Source organism: Salvelinus fontinalis, chromosome 20 (assembly GCF_029448725.1).
Source record: "Salvelinus fontinalis isolate EN_2023a chromosome 20, ASM2944872v1, whole genome shotgun sequence".
NCBI classification, from domain to species: domain Eukaryota; kingdom Metazoa; phylum Chordata; class Actinopteri; order Salmoniformes; family Salmonidae; genus Salvelinus; species Salvelinus fontinalis.
Window position 1 is genome coordinate 22,702,387 of NC_074684.1, and position 23,648 is coordinate 22,726,034.

General features: G+C 43.0%; 1 pseudogene; it reads right to left on the reverse strand.

The window, feature by feature from the left end:
- The window catches only part of LOC129817121 (laminin subunit alpha-2-like), a 191,211-nt pseudogene that overhangs the window by 44,771 nt on the left and 122,792 nt on the right, over nt 1-23,648 (reverse strand).

Consider the following 23,648-nt stretch of genomic DNA (forward strand, 5'->3'; position numbering starts at 1 on the left):
AGTAGACACGTAAATAGCCCATTTAAACCAATCCAATCCTCTAATGGGTTAGAGACTGTGTTTGAGGTTCAGTGAAAGTTTGTGTGTGTGTTTGCGTTCCTTTGACAGTGTGCGTGTTTGTGTGTGCATGTGGTTTTTGTGTGCATTCCTCTGAATGTGTGTGCATGTGGTTTTTGTGTGCATTCCTCTGAATGTGTGTGCATGTGGTTTTTGTGTGCATTCCTCTGAATGTGTGTGCATGTGGTTTTTGTGTGCATTCCTCTGAATGTGTGTGCATGTGGTTTTTGTGTGCATTCCTCTGAATGTGTGTGCATTCCTCTGAATGTGTGTGCATGTGGTTTTTGTGTGCATTCCTCTGAATGTGTGTGCATTCCTCTGAATGTGTGTGCATGTGGTTTTTGTGTGCATTCCTCTGAATGTGTGTGCATTCCTCTGAATGTGTGTGCATGTGGTTTTTGTGTGCATTCCTCTGAATGTGTGTGCATTCCTCTGAATGTGTGTGCATTCCTCTGAATGTGTGTGCATGTGGTTTTTGTGTGCATTCCTCTGAATGTGTGTGCATTCCTCTGAATGTGTGTGCATGTGGTTTTTGTGTGCATTCCTCTGAATGTGTGTGCATTCCTCTGAATGTGTGTGCATGTGGTTTTTGTGTGCATTCCTCTGAATGTGTGTGCATTCCTCTGAATGTGTGTGCATTCCTCTGAATGTGTGTGCATGTGTGTCTGTGTATCTGCGCATGCTCGTGTCTGTGCCGTATGTTTCTGGCAGTGCCAGTCCCACCTGCATGTATAGTTGACGTCGGAAGTTTACATACACTTAGGTTGGAGTCATTAAAACTCGTTTTTCAACCACTCCACACATTTCCTGTTAACAAACTATAGATTTGGTATGTCGGTTAGGACATCTACTTTGTGCATGACACAAGTCATTTTTCCAACAATTGTTTACAGACAGATTATTTCACTCACAAATCACTGTATCACAATTCCAGTGGGTCAGAAGTGTACATACACTAAGTTGACTGAGGCTTTAAACAGCTTGGAAAATTCCAGAAAAAAATGCCATGACTTTAGAAGAATCTGATAGGCTAATTGACATCATTTGAGTCAATTGGAGGTGTACCTGTGGATGTATTTCAAGGCCTACCTTCAAACTCAGTGCCTCTTGGCTTGACATCATGGGAAAATCAAAAGAAATCAGCCAAGACCCCAGAAAAAAACTTGTAGACCTCCACAAGTCTGGTTCATCCTTGGGAGAAATTTCCAAATGCCTGAAGGTACCATGTTCATCTCTACAAACGATTGTACGTAACTATGAACACCATGTGACCACCAGCCGTCATACCGCTCAAAAAGGAGACGCGTTCTGTCTCCTAGAGATGAACGTACTTTGATGTGAAAAGTGCAAATCAATCCCAGAACAACAGCAATGGACCTTGTGAAGATGCTGGAGGAAACAGGTACAAAAGTATCTATATTCACAGTGAAACAAGTCCTATATCGACATAACCTGAAAGGCCGCTCAGCAAGGAAGAAGCCACTGCTCCAAAACCGCCATAAAAAAGCCAGACTACGGTTTGCAACTGCACATGGGGACAAAGATTGTACTTTTTGGAGACATTTTCTTTGGTCTGATGAAACAAAAATAGAGCTGTTTGGCCATAACGACCATTGTTATGTTTGGAGGAAAAGGGGGGACGCTTGCAAGCCGAAGAACACCATCCAAACCGTGAAGCATAGGGGTGGCATTATCATGTTGTGGGGGTGCTTTGCTGCAGGAGGGACTGGTGCACTTCACAAAATAGATAGCATAATGACGAATGAAAATGATGTGGATATATTGAAGCAACATCCCAAGACATCAGTCACGAAGTTAAAGTTTGGTCGCAAATGGGTCTTCCAAATGGTCAATGACCCCAAGCCTACTCCCAAAGTTGTGGCAAAATGGCTTAAGGACAACAAAGTCAAGGTATTGGAGTGGCCATCACAAAGCCCTGACCTCAATCCTATAGATCATTTGTGGGCAGAACTGAAAAACGTGTGCAAGCAAGGAGGCCTACAAATTTGACTCAGTTACACCAGCTCTGTCAGGAGGAATGGGCCAAAATTCACCCAACTTATTGTGGGAAGCTTGTAGGAGGCTAACCAAAACGTTTGACCCAAGTTAAATAATTTAATGGCAATGCTACCAAATACTAATTGAGTGTATGCAAACTTCTGACCCACTGGGAATGTGGTGAAAGAAATCAAAGCTGAAATAAATCATTCTCTCTGCTATTATTTTGACATTTCATATTCTTAAAATAAAGTGGTGATCCTAACTGACCTAAGACAGGGCATTTTTACTAGGATTAAATGTCAGGAATAGTGAAAAACTGAATTTAAATGTATTTGGCTAAGATCTATATAAACATCTGACTTCAACTGTAGCAGGGATGGTCCATGTTGGCGAGGCTATGGGAGAAAGGTTCCCTGCTGACACTAATCATGTCACCCACGGTGAGAAGCCACAACGTGCCAGCCCACAACTGATTATACCGCCTTCTCCAGACCCCATCCTCCATCCCTATTAATTAGGCCTTTACATGGCAACACCGCTTCAGCGCTCTACACCGACCAGGCCCTTTATTAACAGAATCATCTTCCAATTTCAACCCAGTATAAAATGTTACAAAACAATGGAGTCTAATCACAGAGCAGAGGACACAGCATTGAGCCCAGACACTGATTTCCACAACATCCTGACGCTCTGGCCTTTATGACACTCAATCAGTGCTCTGCAGCATTACAGCAGGAATGTCATTTAGATGTACTAGTTTATGGGAGAATCTTATCTTATATGAATGTAGACAAATGTACTGTACCTTCTGCAGCCAGTAGGTTGTTCTTTTTTCTTTTCTTTTTTTATCCCATTTTCTCCCCAATTTTTCGTGGTATCCAATCGCTAGTAATTACTACCTTGTCTCATCGCTACAACTCCCGTACGGGCTCGGGAGAGACGAAGGTCGAAAGCCATGCGTCCTCCAAAGCACAACCCAACCAGCCGTACTGCTTCTTAACACAGCGCGCCTCCAACCCGGAAGCCAGCCGCACCAATGTGTCGGAGGAAACACCGTGTACCTGGCCCCCCTTGGTTGGCGCGCACTGCGCCCGGCCCGCCACAGGAGTCGCTGGAGCGCGATGAGACAAGGATATCCCTACCGGCCAAACCCTCCCTACCCCGGACGACGCTATGCCAATTGTGCGTCGCCCCACGGACCTCCCGGTCGCGGCCGGCTGCGACAGAGCCTGGGCGCGAACCCAGAGACTCTGGTGGCGCAGTTAGCACTGCGATGCAGTGCCCTAGACCACTGCGCCACCCGGGAGGCCCAGTAGGTTGTTCTTGACGAATAGTTCCAGGTCTTTGGCTCTTTTGTGGATTCTCTCAGCATCGTCGTCTGTTTGCTCGCCTGTTGTATTCGGCGCATGTGACTATTACAACTTGATTTTATTTTATTTGAAATTGTTCCTAGTGTGTTAACTGCATGTTTCCAATCTGGAATCCTGTGGCCCCCAATGGTCTAAGCGACAGCCTCAAAGTGACTGGTCCAAAAAATCTAGTTCATAACCAGCAGTCAGAATTGATTTAGAACATTCATAAATGCTATATCAAGGTCATTAGCTAAGTACTGTTCCTGACTGTGTGTTCGAATCAAAAGAGACAACCTAGGACATACACAAAGAACCAATGTCAATGAAAATATATGGATTTCTTACAATAACCAAGGCTTCAAAAGAAAAGATAAATCTTTGTTTTGCAGCGAGGAACAAAACAACAAGGTCAGGACTATAGAATGAGTGAATCACAAAATGGACTAGCTGTGCTTGCGTAACAGACTAGGACTAAATCAAACAACCTAACAGACTGGTCTTGATTAAATATCAATGTCAGAATGTGTTTTCTTGTCAGAGAAATGAGAAGTAGAGATGTCTTATGGACAGTGGGTTGTTTTGGTAACAGAGCTTTATCCAAAGATCTTTCTGCAACAGAACATTCTACAGTACCAGTCAAAAGTTTGGACACACCTACTCATTCCCGGGTTTTCCTTTATTTTTACTATTTTCTACCTTGTAGAATAATAGTGAAGACTTCAAAACTATGAAATAACACATATGGAATCATGTAGTAACCAACAAATGTTAAACAACTCAAAATATATTTTATAAATGAAATTCATCAAAGTAGCCACCCTTTGCCTTGATGACAGCTTTGCACACTCTTGGCATTCTCTCAACCAGCTTCATGAGGTAGTCACCTGGAATGCTCTTCAATTAACAGGTGTGCCTTGTTAAAAGGTAATTTGTGGAATTTCTTTCCTTCTTGATGTGTTTGAGCCACTCAGTTGTGTTGTGACAAGGTAGGGGTGGTATACAGAAGATAGCTCTATTTGGTAAAAAAAAACAAGTCCATATTATGGCAAGAACAGCTCAAAGAAAGCAAAGAGAAACGACAGTCCATTATTTAAGACATGAAGGTCAGTAAATACGGAACATTCCAAGAACTTTGAAAGTTTCTTCAAATGCAGTCGCAAAACCCTCAAGCGCCATGATGATACTGGCTCTCATGAGGACCGCCACAGGAAAGGAAGACCCAGAGTTACCTGTAGAGGATAGGTTCATTGGAGTTAACTGCACCTCAGATTGCTGCCCAAATAAATAAATGCTTCATAGAGTTCAAGTAAAAGACACATTTGTAAGTCGCTCTGGATAAGAGCGTCTGCTAAATGACTTAAATGTAAATGTAAATCTCAAAATCAACTGTTCAGAGGAGATTGCGTGAATCAGGCCTTCATGGTCGAATTGCTGTAAAGAAACCACTACTAAAGGACACCAATAAGAAGAGACTTGCTTGGGCCAAGAAACACAACTAATGGACATTAGACCGGTGGAAATCTGTTCTTTGGTCTGATGAGTCCAAATTTTAGATTTTTGGTTCCAACCGCCGTGTCTTTGTGAGATGCAGAGTAGGTGAACGAATGATCTCTGCATGTGTGGTTCCCACCGTGAAGCACCTAGGAGGAGGTGTGATGATGTGGGGGTGCTTTGCTGGTGACACTGTCAGTGATTTATTTAAAATTCAAGGCACACTTAACCAGCATGGCTACCACAGCATTCTGCAGCGATACACCATCCTATCTGGTTAGCGTTTATTGGGACTATCATTTGTTTTTTAACAGAACAATAACCCAAAACACATTTTGTATTTGACCGGTAGGTTGTCACCAGGCTGCCTAGGTTACTGCCGGCCAGCTGCAGGCACCTCTCCAGCGAATTCTGTGGCGAGAGCATGTGCTGTGGTGGAAACACACACATACACACGCAGAGGGGAGAGAGTCAAAGTGGGGCACTGTGCCGAAAGGTCATCTACCATTAAATCACCACAGGTCTGGCAGGCGAGGTGTGTGTGAGCAGACCCTTGATTCCCTGTATTTAACTTGCACCCCAGCCCAATTCATCAGTGTTATGCCAGTGGTCCCCCTGCCATATATCTCCTCACAGACTTACAAGCAGCAGAGCACCAGTGACTGCGAAAGGGCATCTAGCTCAGTGGACTCTAAAAGCCCAGCCTGAGCCAATGATCTGGCTTTCCACAGGAGGGGAGCAATCAAGTGATGTCTTCATTGGCCCCCCTCAGGATGCCCTTTAGTAATAATCTGCATCTTTGTTGTGTCTTATATCTCCAGTTCCATCTCCTCTGCTTTCCGAGGATTTGGGGAAAATTCACTCTTGTTATCAAAACCGCTTGTTATCAATACGTTTAAAGGCTGCTGTGTGTGTAATATATTACTGCTACAGACTGTGGTGATTGTGTCTTTGGTCTTGCAGGAGAGGGAGAGGTGGCTAAATGGAGTGGAGCTATGGTGTCATCTGGAGGGGATTTGAGGAGTGTTTGAAGCCGCGGTGTGTTACGGGCTCTACAACTCCCACAGAGACACTAACAGCTGAGAGATATTAACCCAGCACCTTGTCCAGGTGGGTAACTTAATCACGACTGATTCTGTTCATCTTAGCAAAATCCAAGTCATCTTTTTAAAATATCAGCTTAGAATCTTTATCTTTAAAATCTAATAATCATATAATTGTTTTATATAGAAATAATGTAGTACTCTCTTTGGAGAGAACACTAAGGGAAGTGTTTGGGAGCCTTCTATTCACCTTGAGTTACTCTGTCATGTTCTCAAACTGGTGGAGGACTTTGTATGGCAGTGGTAGAGGGGTGGTGAGGTTGATACTGGTGATGATTTGATGCAATCTTTGCATATCACTAATGAGGAGCCCAGAACAGTCGTCATCGCATGCTATAACACACACACACACACACACACACACACACACACACACACACACACACACACACACACACACACACACACACACACACACACACACACACACACACACACACACACACACACACACACACACACATCACACCACCCTACTGGGGGTCAAGGGGTCAACCCCAAGGGCATGGGGGTGCTAATGGTAGCTTGTTGCCTGGCAACATCTCTACCAGGGGGGCATTACTGTATTTACAAGGGTCGACTGTGTTGCCACCCTAGGAGTGGGCACAGCCTGAGAGAAGTGCTTTTCAATGTGAGGGACATGGTGGAACGGGTTGAGCCCCAGCTTCTTCCTCCTTCACCTTGTTTAGTTTAATTTCATACCATTCCCCCACACACACCAGTGCTCCCTCAAAAGACACAATCGCTCTTTGAAAACACTTCAAGATAGCCGTCCTTGGTCCTCTACTCTTTAGGCTTTGGAGAATCCTGGAGTTTTTTTGCTGGTTTGAGATTAAACAGGAGCGGCACCGGGTGAAGGGATCTCGAGCGTGAAATTTAACATAGAGTGTGAAATGGCTTTTGGCAACCCATTATGAGTGTTCAACATGCCACAAGCAATAGGAAAGCAAAACACACACTTGCGGGCACAGTACACACACACACACACACACACAAAACAAACCATGTGTAGACTTGTCATGTCCTTCCAGTTTCTCCTGAAGAAATTAACATGTTTTTTACAGACCCGCTGTTACAGAGGAAGGCCTGACAATCCACACAGAAAGAGGGCACACATCCTGCGAGTGTGAGAGTTTGTGATAAAACAGTCAAATGCACACGCTGCATGAAATACATGCACAAGATCACACACCAGTCCAATTCCTGTTACCATCCTCAAAGGTAAGACAACATGAGGCCAATCAGTTTCACTTGAATCATCTGACATACAGTCTCAAACAAATTACAGTAATTAAAGAGCAAACAATGTTTAGTGAAACAAGGCTGCTACTTCTTTTTTGACAAATGAAGGTTTGACAGTGTTCTTTACTTCATCTTATTTTTTTACAGAAATAGTGTGGCTGCCATCTTTGTTTACTTTGTGGATTGGAGCTCCTTCGCATGCAGTTGGGGTATAATGTTTTGTCTGCCATGTTTTGGCCTTCTCCAGTGGCAAATGATCAGGGTATTTACAAGGGCTTTCCACAGATGGAAGGAGGAGTTGGTTAAAAGTATCTTTCATCTTTCCTTTTCTCCAGATCCACCGCAATCTTATTTTTGCAATGCTATCGAAATGTCGAATTTCCTGTGTCTCTTTTCCAGGGTCGTATTCATTAGTCTGATTACTCCAAAAAGAAAACATTTTGTAACAAAAACTAGAGTTTCTATTGGACGAATAGGTCCCTCCGTATTCTGTTCCGTTTGCTTCCTAGAGTAAACGGTATACGGGTTATTTTTTGCATCAGATGAAATGTTTTGCTACGGAATCCGACTAATGAATACACCCCAGGTTGAGAATCCTAAAGTGGAGGAAGAATGGCGCCAAGCAAACTCAAACCTGCATCTCTCCAATATAGACCTACGTCTTCCAAATATAAACGTGGTCCTCGCAAATATTTAAAAAACGACTGATGCTGAGTACTTTTTTCCTCTTGTTAATAGTGACCATGGAGGGATTAACACGGAGTTTGAAGGAGTTGAAGAGAATGAGGATGAAGTATTAAATTAAGGAGCGGCATCGGTGTCTGAAAAGTGGGAAGACCTGTCCACGATGATTCTTTGTTGATTGAAGTATGGTTGAAGGAAAAAAAAGTAAATCATGGGGTTGTTTGACACGTATGCTGTTTTGATTTGGAGTTTCTCCCTTCTCGGGCAATGTTATGATATGTTATGTACCCAGTTAAAGCATTCATGCCTACTGTGCTGCAGGGATTTCGCTGCCAGATATTTGGTCATGTAGCATCAGTTCGTAGGAAGGAGCAGCCTAGATGTGCCAGATGTGAGGCTTTTCATTTCGTGGAGACATGCCTGGAGGACAAACCCAGTCAGTGTAGTAACTCCAAAGGTAATCATGAAGCCAGGTCTTCAGAGTGCCCGGTAAAAGTGAAACAGATACAGGTAACTAAAGTCAGAATAGGACAGGGTTGTACATTAGGTATGCAGTGCAGTGAAAAAGGTTGGGGTGGACTGGGAGGGAATGCTCTCCACGCCGCTGTTACAGAAGGACCAACGGCAACAGTGAATGTTCCCATTACAACTTGTGCTCCCCAGAAAATGTGCTTTGACAAATCTAGGTTCCTGGCTTCATCACGATGGTTGTGAATTGTGCTGTGCAAGTAGAACACAGGCCACAGAAAATTGCCATTATTGTGAAAGCAGCTGAAATTTTTATGGAAGTTCGAGACTGTGAACCTACAGGAAATGTTGCCAGTAGAAGTGCCGGTCTCCCAGGCCCGAGGAAGGATTAATCCTACCTGATCTATCTGTATTATGGATAGTGGGATAGGGGTGTGTGCTGATTATGTTGTTTAGGGTGGGTTTAGTTTTTTTTGGTTTCATCCAATATATATTTTTGTTCATCTGAGTGTGTCTTGCACTCATACAGTACCTATGAAAGGCATCAATACACTTACAAATCCACTAGAAAAAGAAGACTACTTTCACCCGCTATTGCGCCGCCACCCTAACAAGCAGCACACTTTTTTGCGGCTTGCCTCGCACCAATCAAGGAAGGGAATGAGGCCTACCTAGCTAGCTAATTTCCCGCCGTTTGACGATGAACTCTTCACGACAAATTACGATAATATAATGTTCAGTAAAATGTTGCCATTAAAAATTATTTATTTATTTTTCTCACCAATTTCAATCTTGACTCATCGCTGCAACTGCCCAAAGGGTAGGCGAAGGTCGAGTCATGCGTCCTCCGAAACATGACCCATCAAACTGTGCTTCTTAACACCCACCCTCTTGACCTGGAAGCCAGCCGCACCAATGTGTCGGAGGAAACAGTGTTCAACTGACGACCGAGGTCAGCCTGCAGGCGCCTGCCCGCCACAAGAGAGCGATGAGTCAAGTAAAGCCCCCCCAGCCAAACCCTCCCCTAACCCGGACGACACTGGGCCAATTGTGCGCTGCCCTAGGGTCTCCCAATCACGGCCGGTTGTGACACTCGGGAGGCCTGCCATTACATTTGGATAAACGGAAGGAGTTCCTGAGCAGTAATGTTGATTATCGACTTTACTTACAGTCCAAGAGTGTTGTTGTGGAGCACCATACAATCTGCATCCACCTCCAAAAGATGAGGCATGATCATTGAGGTATAAAAGAACTGGAGACTGCTTCCTAGATGGACGCCCGCTGTTTTTTAACGTAATCTACTCAAGTTCACATACCCTGTTTCGTGGTCGCTGCCATCTGCTTTACAGAGCCGATAATGCCTGCGCACTAGCGCTCAGCGCGCACTGTAGCAAGCGCGAGCAGCGATGACATCGTCACGTCATCCAGAAGCATGGCAGACAAAAAAACGGCCTTGAAGACAATTACTGGAATAATTCAATGAATATTTTTGTCACAAAGGAATTTTTAAATTGTACTTCTCTGTGGAGCCATCTATGGGATTGTCCTTTTGGCCTCGGCTTCATCTAAAATGCAGTACCGAAAGTACAGTGGAAAGCGTGCTTCCAGGCCAGAACCCTGGCCCCCTGGGCATGATCCCTTCGGCTTTGGCTCAAAGGAAACCTTTGGAGGAAACCCCCAAAACAACTGTCATGACTGCACGTGAGGATCACAATGGGTCAGATCAGCTTGGCAATGGCTGAGAATCACCAGACACTCTCCCACCCACACACAAAGGGGGAGGGGGGGGAGACAATGGGGGTTTTGACATCTTCACACACTGGTCGTAAATTCTATGCAGCAGAGAACTCTTGCTCCTTAGTATCAACCAAAAGAATGTCTTCGTCTCCAGAAGACTTTTGCCGCCCAAAAACTCTAACGTTCAAAAAGTGGATAATGAAACAATAGTTCTATCATAAAGAATGTGGTAAATGGTCAGTGGGGAGATGTAGAAAACAAATGTCATATTGCTTTTCATTTTGTGATGTTATTAAAAACTGCATGGACCAAATACTGTAACTTGGAATGAATACCCCCTTTATATGTCACGTTTCCATCCAATACGTTGTGCATAGGATATGAAACATTATGAAGATATTTCTGTTAACCTGTCTGGCTCTGGCGTTCCGCTAGCGGAACTCCTCCCACATTCCACTGAAAAGGCAGAGCGTGAAATTCAAAATATATTTTTTAGAAATATTTAACTTTCACACATTAACAAGTCCAATACAGCAAATGAAAGATACACATCTTGTGAATCCAGTCAACATGTCCGATTTTTAAAATGTTTTACAGCGAAAACACCACATATATTTATGTTAGCTCACCACCAAATACAAAAAAGGACAGACATTTTTCACAGCACAGGTAGCATGCACAAAGCCAACCTAACTAACCAAGAACCAACCAAACTAACCAAGAAACAACTTCATCAGATGACAGTCTTATAACATGTTATACAATAAATCTATGTTTTGTTCGAAAAATGTGCATATTTGAGGTATAAATCAGTTTTACATTGCAGCTACAATCACAGCTACCGTCAGAAATAGAACCGAAGCAGCCAGAGTAATTACAGACACCAACGTCAAATACCTAAATACTCATCATAAAACATTTCTGAAAAATTGATGGTGTACAGCAAATTAAAGACAAACATCTTGTGAATCCAGCCAATATTTCCGATTTTTTAAGTGTTTTACAGCGAAAACACAATATAGCATTATATTAGCTCACTACAATAGCCTACCACACTACCGCATTCATTCATCAAGGTACGTTAGCGATAGCAATAGGTACGTTAGCGATAGCGAATAAACCAGCAAGATATATAATTTTTGACTAACCTTGATAAGCTTCATCAGATGACAGTCCTATAACATCAGGTTATACATACACTTATGTTTTGTTCGAAAATGTGCATATTTAGAGCTGAAATCAGTGGTTATACATTGTGCTAACGTAGCATCTTTTTCCCACAAAGTCCGGATATTTTTCTGACACTTTTTTTGACACACATATTCTGACCAAATAACTATTCATAAACATAACTAAAAAATACATGTTGTATAGGAAATGATAGATACACTAGTTCTTAATGCAATCGCCGTGTTAGAATTCTAAAAATAACTTCATTACGATATGCAGTTTACGTTATGGCGAGAGCGTGCCCAAAACCTGGCCGCAAACTACTAGTTCACATGTACGACAGATATATGAAATAACATCATAAAATGGGTCCTACTTTTGCTGATCTTCCATCAGAATGTTGTACAAGGGGTCCTTTGTCCAGAACAATCGTTGTTTGGTTTTAGAACGGCCTTTTTTCCTCTCGATTTAGCAAGTACACTTGCCAAGTGGCGCGAATCTCTCCATCGTCAACAAACTCAGAGAACGGAACACGGCAAAACTCCCGAAAAAATTTCAATAATCTGATTAAACTATATTGAAAAAACGTACTTTACGATGATATTGTCACATGTATCAAATAAAATCAAAGCCGGAGATATTAGTCGTCCATAACGACAGCTTATCTGAAGGCAAATCCAGGTCCCTTCACGCGCTCTCCAGAAAACAGGAAACTGGTGACACGTCATGCCGAGAGCTATTATTCGACCCCAGATCAAGTTACCCACTCCATTTCTTCTCTCACTGCCTGTCGACATCTAGTGGAAGACGTATGAAGTGCATCTAAACTAATAAATATCAAGGACTTTAATAGGCAGGCCCTGGAACACTGCATCGATTTCAGATTTTCCACTTCCTGTCAGGAAGTTTGCTGCATAAGGAGTTCTGTTTTACTCACAGATATAATTCAAACGGTTTTAGAAACTAGAGAGTGTTTTCTATCCAATAGTAATAATAATATGCATATTGTACGAGCAAGAATTGAGTACGAGGCCGTTTAAATTGGGCACGATTTTCCCCCAAAGTGAAAACAGCGCCCTCTGTCCTCAACAGGTTTTAAGATAGGAATGTGATTTTAGGAGTCATAAGAGATAACTTCTAATCATATCCTTTGCACATTAAGTAGCCACACCCCGAGTGAGGTCAGAAGAGCGTGTCAGACGGATGGAGCCGTCCCCTTTGGCCAGAGTGCTTAAAAGGGCCGGCTAAGAAGTAACATATTAGACCAGAAAGACGTGAGACCATGGTCCACATGTTGAAATGGTTAGAAACTCTGAAACTCTCAACACGAGGTGAAGAAAATGAACTTACCAGACCAGGACACCGCCAGTCTAGAAATGTGTGTGTGTAAAGGGGTTTGGAACTTTGACTATCTACCCAAGGAAGAGGAGAAGAAAACTCCCCTCTCAGACAATCACTGGTACGGCTGTTCCAGACAATCACTGGTACGGCTGTTCTCAGGAAACAGCCCATTGGACACTGGACAACTAAGAAGGACATTGTGAACTCTGGTGGACAATCAGAGCGTGTACTGTACAAGTGGCCCACAGGAAAGGCTCACCGAAACAACTTTCCAAGAGGGCTTGGTTCCGACCGAGATAAACGACGAACGAACGGCATTCAACGCGCAAATACATTCATTATTTTCTTATTCCAAACAGGTGGCGGTTTGTGTACAAGGTATATGATTAATGTGAGGACAGTCCTAGAATGTATCCACGATAAATGTCCCTTTTTCTCTATCTCTCTATTCTCACCACCCCATTCTCCATCGCTGTGTAAATAGCCGTCATATCTTGTCAGTACACTAGGAACCTTTGTCTCATGTAAGTGTGTATGTATATTCTGTGTTATTATTTAGTTAGCTTGTAAATTGTTAATGAAACACATTTTGTGTAGTGCTGAATCAAAGTAAAGCTGGGGTTCTTGCGGGTCCAAGGAGTATTCGTTGTTCAGAATGAGACTGATATGAGGTAATGATTAATAAGTGACTGTTATCGATATATAACTTATATATCTTTTCGAGTTTATTCGGGAGATGGTAACTCGTTAAACAACTTCTTCCGTGGTGCCCCAAATCCCAATGAGTTAATTGTTAGATAAATATTGTTAAATAAATAACAGTCATCAGATTAACGAAAGTCAAGTCACGACACAGCTAAACATGAAAAAACAATGATACGCAACATGCAACAATTTAAACGATTTTACTGAGCTATAGTTCATGTAAGGAAATCAGTCAACTTAAATAAATAAATTAGGCCCTAATCTATGGATTTCATATGACTGGGAATACAGATATGCATCTGTTGGTCACAGATACCTTAAAAAAAATTGACCTCACAATGGGCCTCAGGATCTCGTCACGGTATCTCTGTGCATTCAAATTGCACTCTGTTTACAACATTGACATCAGCAAACCGCTCGCCCACACAACGCCATATATGTGGACTGCGGTTGTGAGGCTGTTTGGATGTATTGCCAAATTCTCTAAAACGACGTTGGAGGCGGTTTATGGTAGAGAAATTAACATTAAATTCTCTAGCATCACCTCTGGTAGACATTCCTGTATGCCAATTGCACGCTCCCTCAAAACTTGAGACATCTGTGGCATTGTGTTGTGTGACAAAACTACACATTTTGGTGTCTTTTTATTGTCCCCAGCACAAGGTGCACCTATGTAATGCTATCTGCTTCTTGATATGCCACACCTGTCAGGTGGATGGATTATCTTGGCAATGGAGAACAATGCTCACCAACAGGGATGTTAACAAATTCGTGCACAACATTTGAGGGAAATAAGCATTTTGTGGAACATTTCTGGGAGCTTTTATTTCAGCTCATGAAACATGGAACCAACACTTTACAGGTCACTGTATGAGGTGAGTTCAGTTACAATACGATTCACAAAGATCCTTGTGGATTTTGTATGTTCAGTAGAGAGTTCTTACCTCTCACAGTACTTTCCCACATGGCCCTCAGGGCAGGCCATGGTAGTCATTCAATCCCTCTGTCACACAGGAAGGGCTGAAACTAAGAGAAAGAGAGCTCCATATGAGAACTGATTTTATTTTACAGTAGTAGAGCCATTCATCTGTGCCTCTGTTGTTCTCACTTGTTCTCATGGTTGGTGAGGGAGCAGGCACAGGGCTTGCAGTCGCCGGGTCTGCCCCTCACTACATCATAGTATCCTGGGGCACAGCGCTCACATCTGTCCCCCTTTGTGTTGTGCTGGCAGTTCTGTAGAGAAGAATAACTAATATCATATCCACATTCACAACCATTCACTCTGATGGATGATTTACTTAAAATGAATTCACAACTTCAGAATCTAACTAAACTAAAACCAGCGGTTGTCGGGGTGGAGGTTGGGTGTGTCTTAACTGTTGTGTTGAAGTGAGGGCCCTTCCAGAGCCTGAGCTTGGGGCCCTCCCTGTCAGCCCAGGGCCATTTTCCTCTCCTCTCCTCTATCCACTGCTCTGCTCTGAGAAAAAGTGCCAAACTGCCAATTCAGAGCAGCAACACTAATCAGTCAGCAGAAGTTGCGAACTACTGAGCCGGGGTATTCAAAAGACTTTCATTAACTTCCTGTGTACCTCAATTACCCACATTACGCTGTACAAACCCATTTAACATTTTCAATTTGCCGGCTCCGTAAAATGCAAATTATGTTGTTATTAGCACAAATGCAAATGAAAGCTGGGATTGAGTTTCAGTTCCAGCCTATAACATGAGGCAGGACAGGCTCTAGGGGATGATTTGGGAAGCAGAGAATAAGGTTGGTTCTATCTTGACCAAAGGACCGAAGGACCTTATATCTGAAGGGCACATTATGCTCTGTATTAAACGACATGGACTGCTCTCTAGCGCTACATTCTTGTTAGTATTTACCAGTCAAATCTATTCCAGACGCTACACTATGTTCTACTTCCTGGTGCCACTGGACTATGGAGCCTATCAGCTGGCTTCTGAACAAATGTGCAGATCCTCTACTCTTATGGGTGCAGTCACAGGGCAGCCTGCCAACTATTGCCAACGGCACCGTCCTCCTCAGGTCACAGGGACGTTGTAAAGCGCTTACCTGGCAGATGGATGTCTCCGGGTCACAGGCCTCACTGTGCCCGTTGCACTGGCACTGCACACAGCTCCCGATGTCCGTTCTGGAGGCCGCGCCACCGCTGCGGGCAGACAGAAGGTACAACCCGGCCACACATCCCTGCCGATGGGTGAAACACAGACAGACGGTTACCGGTTTGGCTGTTACCCCCCCCCCCCCCCCCCGCGCGCGCTCGTGGGAGTCCCGGGCTCCTATGGAGCTCCAACAAGACATACTCACTGAGAATTAATCGGGTCAATTTGAGGCACCATCTGTTCCCCGCAAACACGTTAAACGCCTGTTTAAAAAAACTTTATTAACTATGTGGCAGCTTCAAATTATTGCCATCTGTCTGGTTTTCTTACAGCCGCCTTTATGAGGGATCCAGTAGGAGACACATCAGTAACACTCAGGTCTGGATGGAGGTTGTCGTAGTAACACAACAAGAGTTCATTAGGAGTGGAGTAGAGACGCACTAAAGAATGGGGGAGCATTCGAGGTGTCTGGACAGAGGTGTGAGAAATAGGGGGAGAGCTAGCAGTTTTGATGAGAAGGATGTGAACTGTTTCTAACAGGTGTTTCAGCCTGACTCCACGGCTGTGGCTCTGATTGGTCCGTGACTGACTCACAGCCACACACACGCACGCTCGCGCACACACGCACGCACGCACGCACGCTCACACACAGCCCTCTCTGGTGGATGACCCTGTCGCCATGGCTGATGGTACTGATGGGAGACACACATACACAACCCTCTCTGATAGATGACCCTGTCGCCAGGGCTGATGGTCTGATGGGAGACACAGACACACACCAGGTGGTGTGGCTAGCTAGCCTACCTCGCAGGACAGGCCGGAGAAGCCCAGGGGGTAGTCACACTTCTCTATCTGGTGAGCCCACTCACTCTCCACGGACGGCCTTCCCTCCTCTGCCACCTCCATAGAAATCTCAGAGATCCTGGGTTTAGTGGAGAGAGAGATGGAGAGAGAGAAAGGAAGAGAAAGGGAGAGAGAGACAGCCATGTGAGCCAATGGCAACAATCCAAAGCTTTTCCATGGACATTCTGCATTCTCTTCTCTATGCTTGAAATATGCTATTATGCTATTGCCCCTAGTTCATTACATGGATTGAACAGGTCAGTGTTGAAGGCAGAGAGTGATCCATGTTATCACGACATGATTAAGCTGACAGTGATACTGAAATGAAGAGTGTAGAGTAAACAGTCAATGCCTTAGCTCTCTATCAGTGGTTGTCTCAGTTTAGCCAATTATGTGTTCAGAGACAGAGAGGAGAGCTCACCTGCTATGTCTCATCATGTTCCCATGGGAACTCTTAATGAGGATGTGGTCAACATAAAACAGCACGTCCATGAAGTCCTCGCGTGTCATGGCATTCTTGTCTTCGTACTTCTACTCTTTTTGAAAAACAAAACATGTTCATAACATCACTTCAGTGTCAATTTATCATTACTGTATCTTTAGAGGTTAAAATCTAGCTTTGAAAAGCTATTGGGAAAAAGACAAGAGATGCATTGGCATGGCATCCATCACAAAGGCCCATAATTGTTTTAACAACACAAGCGAGTTTCAGTGTCAAATAGATAATAACTGCATTTTAAGAGGTTAGGAAACAGTTATGACAATAAGAGATCCAGCATATAATCCCAGGTCCTTACCTCTGTCATGTCGATTTCATAGCGGGTGGGTTGTCCAATCTGCAGTCCCTGCATGTGGCGGACCATCACCTTGTCTCTGTTGGACACTTCCTTTATGATGACCTGGGGTTCGTAGGAGGTGCGGCCTGTCTCGTCACCCCCCTTAAAGTAGATGGTGTACTTCAGCTTGCTTCAGTAGGCTGTGATCTAAAGAGGAGAAACCATCCAAGTAACTTGTTAGTACAATACTCATCTCTGAACAGAATATAGTCAACTGCTGATAAGTGCAAGTTGGATAGTGTTTTAAAGCAGCAATGTTCACCAATTCTCAATTCAAACACATGAATCAGACCCAAGCAATTATACAGTATATGTCAGCGGTCGATTGTACACTTCTTATCAACTTGTTAAATCATTTTGTGAGGAGGGTGCCCTCACCATGGACGCCTGGAACTGTTCAGGTAGTCTCCAGTAGTAGGTTTTGGTCAACTTCTGGGTGACCAGGTCAGCGTTAGCGATGATCTCTGGGTGCTGGAAGGTCACTCCACGTGTGGTCTCCTGCTGGTTGTCTTGTCCACTAGGGGCAGCTTGGTCTGCTCTGGTTTCAGGGACAACTGCAGCAACACAGAGACAACAAACAAACAGCATCACTTATAAATGTCACACAAAATACACAGATAATGGGTTGTATTTGAGAAGGTCTTTTCCAAGGATTTGAAGTGCTTATGTTGCAAGTGGATTATGCAAGGGTATTTTGAAAGAAAAACAGCCTCTGTGACATTGGACAACTCTATTCTCCAGTACCACACCAGGACTCAGCCTCTCATATAGTTGTAGATTAAAATGCATTTCACATCCTGAGGCCAGAGACATGTTTCACTGGGCAAATAGAGCATGAATACCTTTAAGAAGCCACTCCTGTACAGTAGGCTATGCCTCTGAGGCCCCTGTTTTAAAGACGTCTTCCAGCGATTTGTGAATATTTACTGTTGAAAAGCGATATCCCAAGTATAAATACAGTCAAGAAAACACACTAAAGGGTAAAAAATAAATGTTTTGATCAAAATAGTGTTTTTTAGACTCTCTCCTTACCACTCCCATCTAAATATCCAGGGTAGGGCTCACTAAAGGCTCCAGAGGGGCCGGGCTGTGCCCCTCACCTCACCATGCAATCACACGACTCACTGACTTAGAGAAAATCTCCTGCCTTCCAATAAATGAGGGAGAGGATTCTCAACTGGCTCTCTTTTTACTCTTAGTCTTATAGCAAACAAACTTAGATTAACTTTGGGACGGCAACCTTTATTTAATTTGTTTGTCGTTTCCATTTATATGAAAGAAGGGTCCCTCTGCCAATGTCCTCAGCCACGGTCTCCATGGATACAGCAGACGGAGAGTTATCAGGTCTGTGGTGCTCTGGCAGGAAATCCTTATTAAAACAAACATGGAAGCTGCAGCTCCCATACTCTGCCTGCTTTCAAGCCCCCTATACCTCCCTGGTACCAGGCTAGCCTCCTGTTTGTGCCTGGTCCCCCTGGTTCTCTCTATGTCCCATAAATTACAAAATAAGATGAGGAATAAATACCTGTCCGGGAATGAAGAATGGAGGAGAACCACTCTCATGTAAATATAAATACAAACTGTTGCTTGAAAAGAAATGTTGTTTTATCATTACATTTTTTTCATTTAGCAGACGCTCTTATCCAGAGCGACTTACAGCAGTGAGTGTGTACATTTTTGTACTGGTCCCGCTTGGGAATTAAACCCACAACCCTGGCGTTGCAAGCACCATTCTCTACCAACTGAGCCACACAGTACACATATTTCAAAATATGTGTGTGTGCACGCGCGTGTGTGTGTGCGTGGTGCGTGATGTATTTAACTGTATGCTTGTGTACGAATACTGTACGAATACCTCAGTCTGTGCCTGTGAGTGGGTGGACTTGCATGTGATAGGGGATGCATGTGCCCACACGGTACATGTGTGCTGTGTGTACATTTCTGTCACATTTCTTCATGACTCGACTTACCCACATGCGGATGAGGCCCTGTGCCTCAGTGCAGTTGCTGGTCATACCGAAGCAGTAACACTGACTGCAGCCCAGTGGGTTCCTGGCGCTCAGGCCAAACATCACCAACTTACACTTGTCACACTTCAGACCCTGTATATTTGCCTGCGACACAACACACAGACACTCAGCAATAAGACTGCTATTTGCAGTCCAAAATGGCTGGTCATTATTGCAAATACATAGCAGGTACAGTATTATTGCGGTTTTCAGTAGAGTACACATAAGACCTGAATACAAAACACATCTTAATAGATTTGCAAACATATTACAGGCCTAGGGAGATATCTGATTTAAGACAGAGCCAAGCTATAAATAACCGTGACAGGAATCTCTTGTTCTCTTCACCTTACCCTGCTCTACATTGATCAAAGAAGATTTTATTCAGAAGAATACCAAGGCAGCCATTTGAATAGGTACAGTAGGTGCATTTCAAAGGGGCTCACATGTCACTGAGGAGGAATGATAAGGGGCATACCCCTACATATAGCAGACACAAACAGTGACAGTCCTGATAAGGGTGTATTTTATATGAAACGTTTCCCTTCGATCTTATCTGATACTTCCCTAGTTAGTACACTCCTAAAGCAGAGAGAACTGAGAAGCCACTTTCATAACATACATTAAATGTAAAGATGTTTTGTTTACACACCAGTCTGTAAAGAGGATGCTATGGCAGGGGTGTAGAAACCCGTAGATGGCATGCCAGCAAAAATGTAGTTGGGCCAAAATTTGGCCACTCAAATTATAATTTAAACAAAGCCTACCATATAACCCACTGTAATCGATCGCACACAACAAACTATCTAACGTGTGATTTTGCATTACAGACCAAATAGTCTTGTAAGCCTACGTAAATCCATGACTCTTTAACATGCGACTCACATAGACCTACAATAATAATAAACCGTACCCCTATAATTAATAGACTAGAACATAATGCCCTGATATATCATTAATGATCACAGTAGACAACACTGGTCACCAACCTTTTCTTAGTCAAGATCACTTTGAGTCAAAATGCAAGCAGAGTGTAATTCTCTGCTGAGCGCGGGAGATCAAGTCCGCCTACAATGTATTGTGTGATATCAATTAAATGATCAATAGCATACAGGGCAAAGTGCTATTTCCAATTAAATTACATTCCTAAAAATGATAGGCTATTTACATTGACTAGATTTTTCTCCATGTAGGCTTTCCCCTTATTATAAATAACATAGAACCTTATATTTCAAAACTCGAGTCTCAAGTTTGGCTATATTAAAACACTGGTAATAGGCCAGTTGTTGTAGCCTGTTACTTGCGAGGCACATCAGAGCAGACATTTGAATTTGAACTGATGGACTGATGATGATGTCTCAGTGGAGGGACCAAGAGAGTGTGAGTCGAAGTGGAGAAGCGTGTTTCATGATTTCTAAAAGTGTTGAATAAAAACAGTGTTTGTGGTGCTGGTCCTTGTCTCTGAATGTACTGAAACACTTTTTTAAGGCCCTCCATTAGATCAATATAATCACTGATTGAGGGCGAAATCTCTGATTTCAAATAACTCTTTCTTCTACACACAAAGAAAAAAGTATCTTAAAATAATTTAACAGTGAGCTTTGTTTGGCCATTTTACTTAATTTTGCTGGCCAAGTTGGCTAATGAGTCTTAGCTAGCTAGCTAACGATGAGTAGCCTACAAAAAGGAGCCTACCCTACACAGTGATAGCTACTGTTTAATGTACATGGTATCAGTGCATGTGCCAGAACCAGCCCATTATTTTGATTTTGATAAGTTATTATGATTTTTGGGGGGGGGGTTAATATTCAAGTAGAATTCAAATTCATTACATAGGCCTATTATGAAATAGATTTTATAAACAGCACTAGATTGTATGTGTGATGTCCTTAAGTATCCTGAAAGACATCTGCCAAATAAAATGTATTATTATTATTATTATTGTCAATATACACTGAGTGTACAAACATTAAGAACACCTTCCTAATATTGAGTTGCACCCCCTGCTTTTCCCCTCAGAACAGCCTCAATTTGCTGGGGCAGGGACTCTACAAGGTGTCGAAGCGTTCCACAGGGATGCTGGCCCATGTTGACTCAAATGCTTCCCATAGTTGTGTTAAGTTGGCTGGATATCCCTGTTCAAAGGCACTTAAATCTTTTGTTCCCCATTCAAAGGAACTTAAATCTTTTGTTTTGCCCATTCACTCTATGAATAGCACATACAGTTGAAGGTGGAAGTTTACATACACTTAGGTTGGAGTCATTAAAACTCGTTTTTCAACCACTCCACAAATATCTTGTTAACAAACTATAGTTTTGGCAAGTAGGTTAGGACATCTACTTTGTGCATGACACAAGTCATTTTTCCAACAATTGTTTACAGACAGATTATTTCACTTACAAATCACTGTATCACAATTCCAGTGGGTCAGAAGTTTACTAAGTTGACTGTGCCTTTAAACAGCTTGGAAAGTTCCAGAAAATAATGTCACGCTTTAGAAGCTTCTGATAGGCTAATTGACATAATTTGAGTCAATTGGAGGTGTACCTGTGGATGTATTTCATGGCTTACCTTAAAACTCAGTGCCTCTTTGCTTGACATCATGGGAAAATCAAAAGAAATCAGCCAAGACCTCAGAAAAAAACTTGTAGACCTCCACAAGTCTGGTTCATCCTTGGGAGCAATTTAGAAAGGCCTGAAGGTACCACGTTCATCTTTACAAACAATAGTACGCAAGTGTAAACACCATGGGACTGCGCAGCCGTCATACCGCTCAGGAAGAAGACGCGTTCAGTCTCCTAGAGATGAACGTACGTTGGTGCGAAAAGTGTAAATCAATCCCAGAACAACAGCAAAGGACCTTGTGAAGATGCTGGAGGAAACAGGTACAAAAGTATTTATATCCACAGTAAAACAAGTCCTATATCAACATAACCTGATTGGCCGCACAGCAAGGAAGAAGCCACTGCTCCAAAACTGCCATAAAAAAGCCAGACTACGGTTTGCAACTGCACATGGGGACAAAGATCGTACTTTTTGGAGACATTTTCTTTGGTCTGATGAAACAAAAATAGAACTATTAGGCCATAATGACTATCGTTATGTTTGGAGGAAAAAGGGGGATGCTTGCAAGCCGAAGAACACCATCCCAACCGTGATGCACGAGGGTGGCAGCATCATGTTGTGGGGTGCTTTGCTGCACTGGTGCACTTCACAAAATAGATGGCATCATTAGGAGGGGAAATTATGTGGATATATTGAAGCAACATCTCAAGACATCAGTCAGGAAGTTAAAGCTTGGTCGCAAATGGGTCTTCCAAATGACCAATGACCCCAAGCATATTTCCAAAGTTATGGCTTGAGGACAAAAAAGTCTAAGTATTGGCCATCACAAAGCCCTGACCTCAATCCTATAGAACATTTGTGGGCAGAACTGAAAAAGCGTGTGCAAGCAAGGAGGCCTACAAACCTGACTCAGTTACACCAGCTCTGTCAGGAGGAATGGGCCAAAATTGACCTAACTTATTGTGGGGAAGCTTGTGGAAGGCTATCTGAAACATTTGACCTAAGTTAAACAATTTAAAGGCAATGCTACCAAATACAAAACTTCTGACCCACTTGGAATGTGGCGAAAGAAATCAAAGCTCAAGAAAATTATTCTCTCTACTATTATTCTGACATTTAACATTCTTAAAATAAAGTGGTGATCCTAACTGACCTAAGACAGAGATTTTTTACTTGGATTTGTCACGACTTCTGCCGAAGTCGTTGCCTCTCCTTGTTCGGGCGGTGTTCGGCGGTCGACGTCACCGGTCTTCTAGCCATCATTGATCCATTTTTCATTTTTCCATTGGTTTTGTCTTGTCTTCTCACACACCTGTTTCCAATCCCATCCATGACATGTTGTGTATTTAACCCTCTGTTTCTCCTCATGTCTTTGTCAGAGATTGTTTCTTGTTAGTGTTCGGACCCATATTTGTTTATGTTCGTTTCTTATTAGTGTTATTGAGCATGTACTTGAACATTCTTTAAAAGACTCCATTTTACACTCCGTTTGACTCTCCTGCGCCTGACTTCCCTGCCACCTATACACACGACTCTGACAGGATTAAATGTCAGGAATTGTGAAAAACGGAGTTTAAATATATTTGGCTAAGGTGTATGTAAACTTTCGACTTCAACTGTATACACAATCCATGTCTCAATTGTCTCCTGGCTTAAAAATCCTTCTTTAACCTGTCTCCTCCCCTTCATCTATACTGATTGAAGTGGATTTAACAAGTGACATCAATAAGGGATCATAGCTTTCACCTAGATTCACCTGGTCATTCTATGTCATGGAAGGATGTACACTTAGTGTGTATCCCTTTAGTTGTCCCACCCCTTCCTTACTGCTTGCTATGAATTCTATCTGATGGTGTATGCATGTTTAGGCCAGTGCTTGACTTGGACTGAAATAGGTACTCATTTTGGCTGCCGGTACC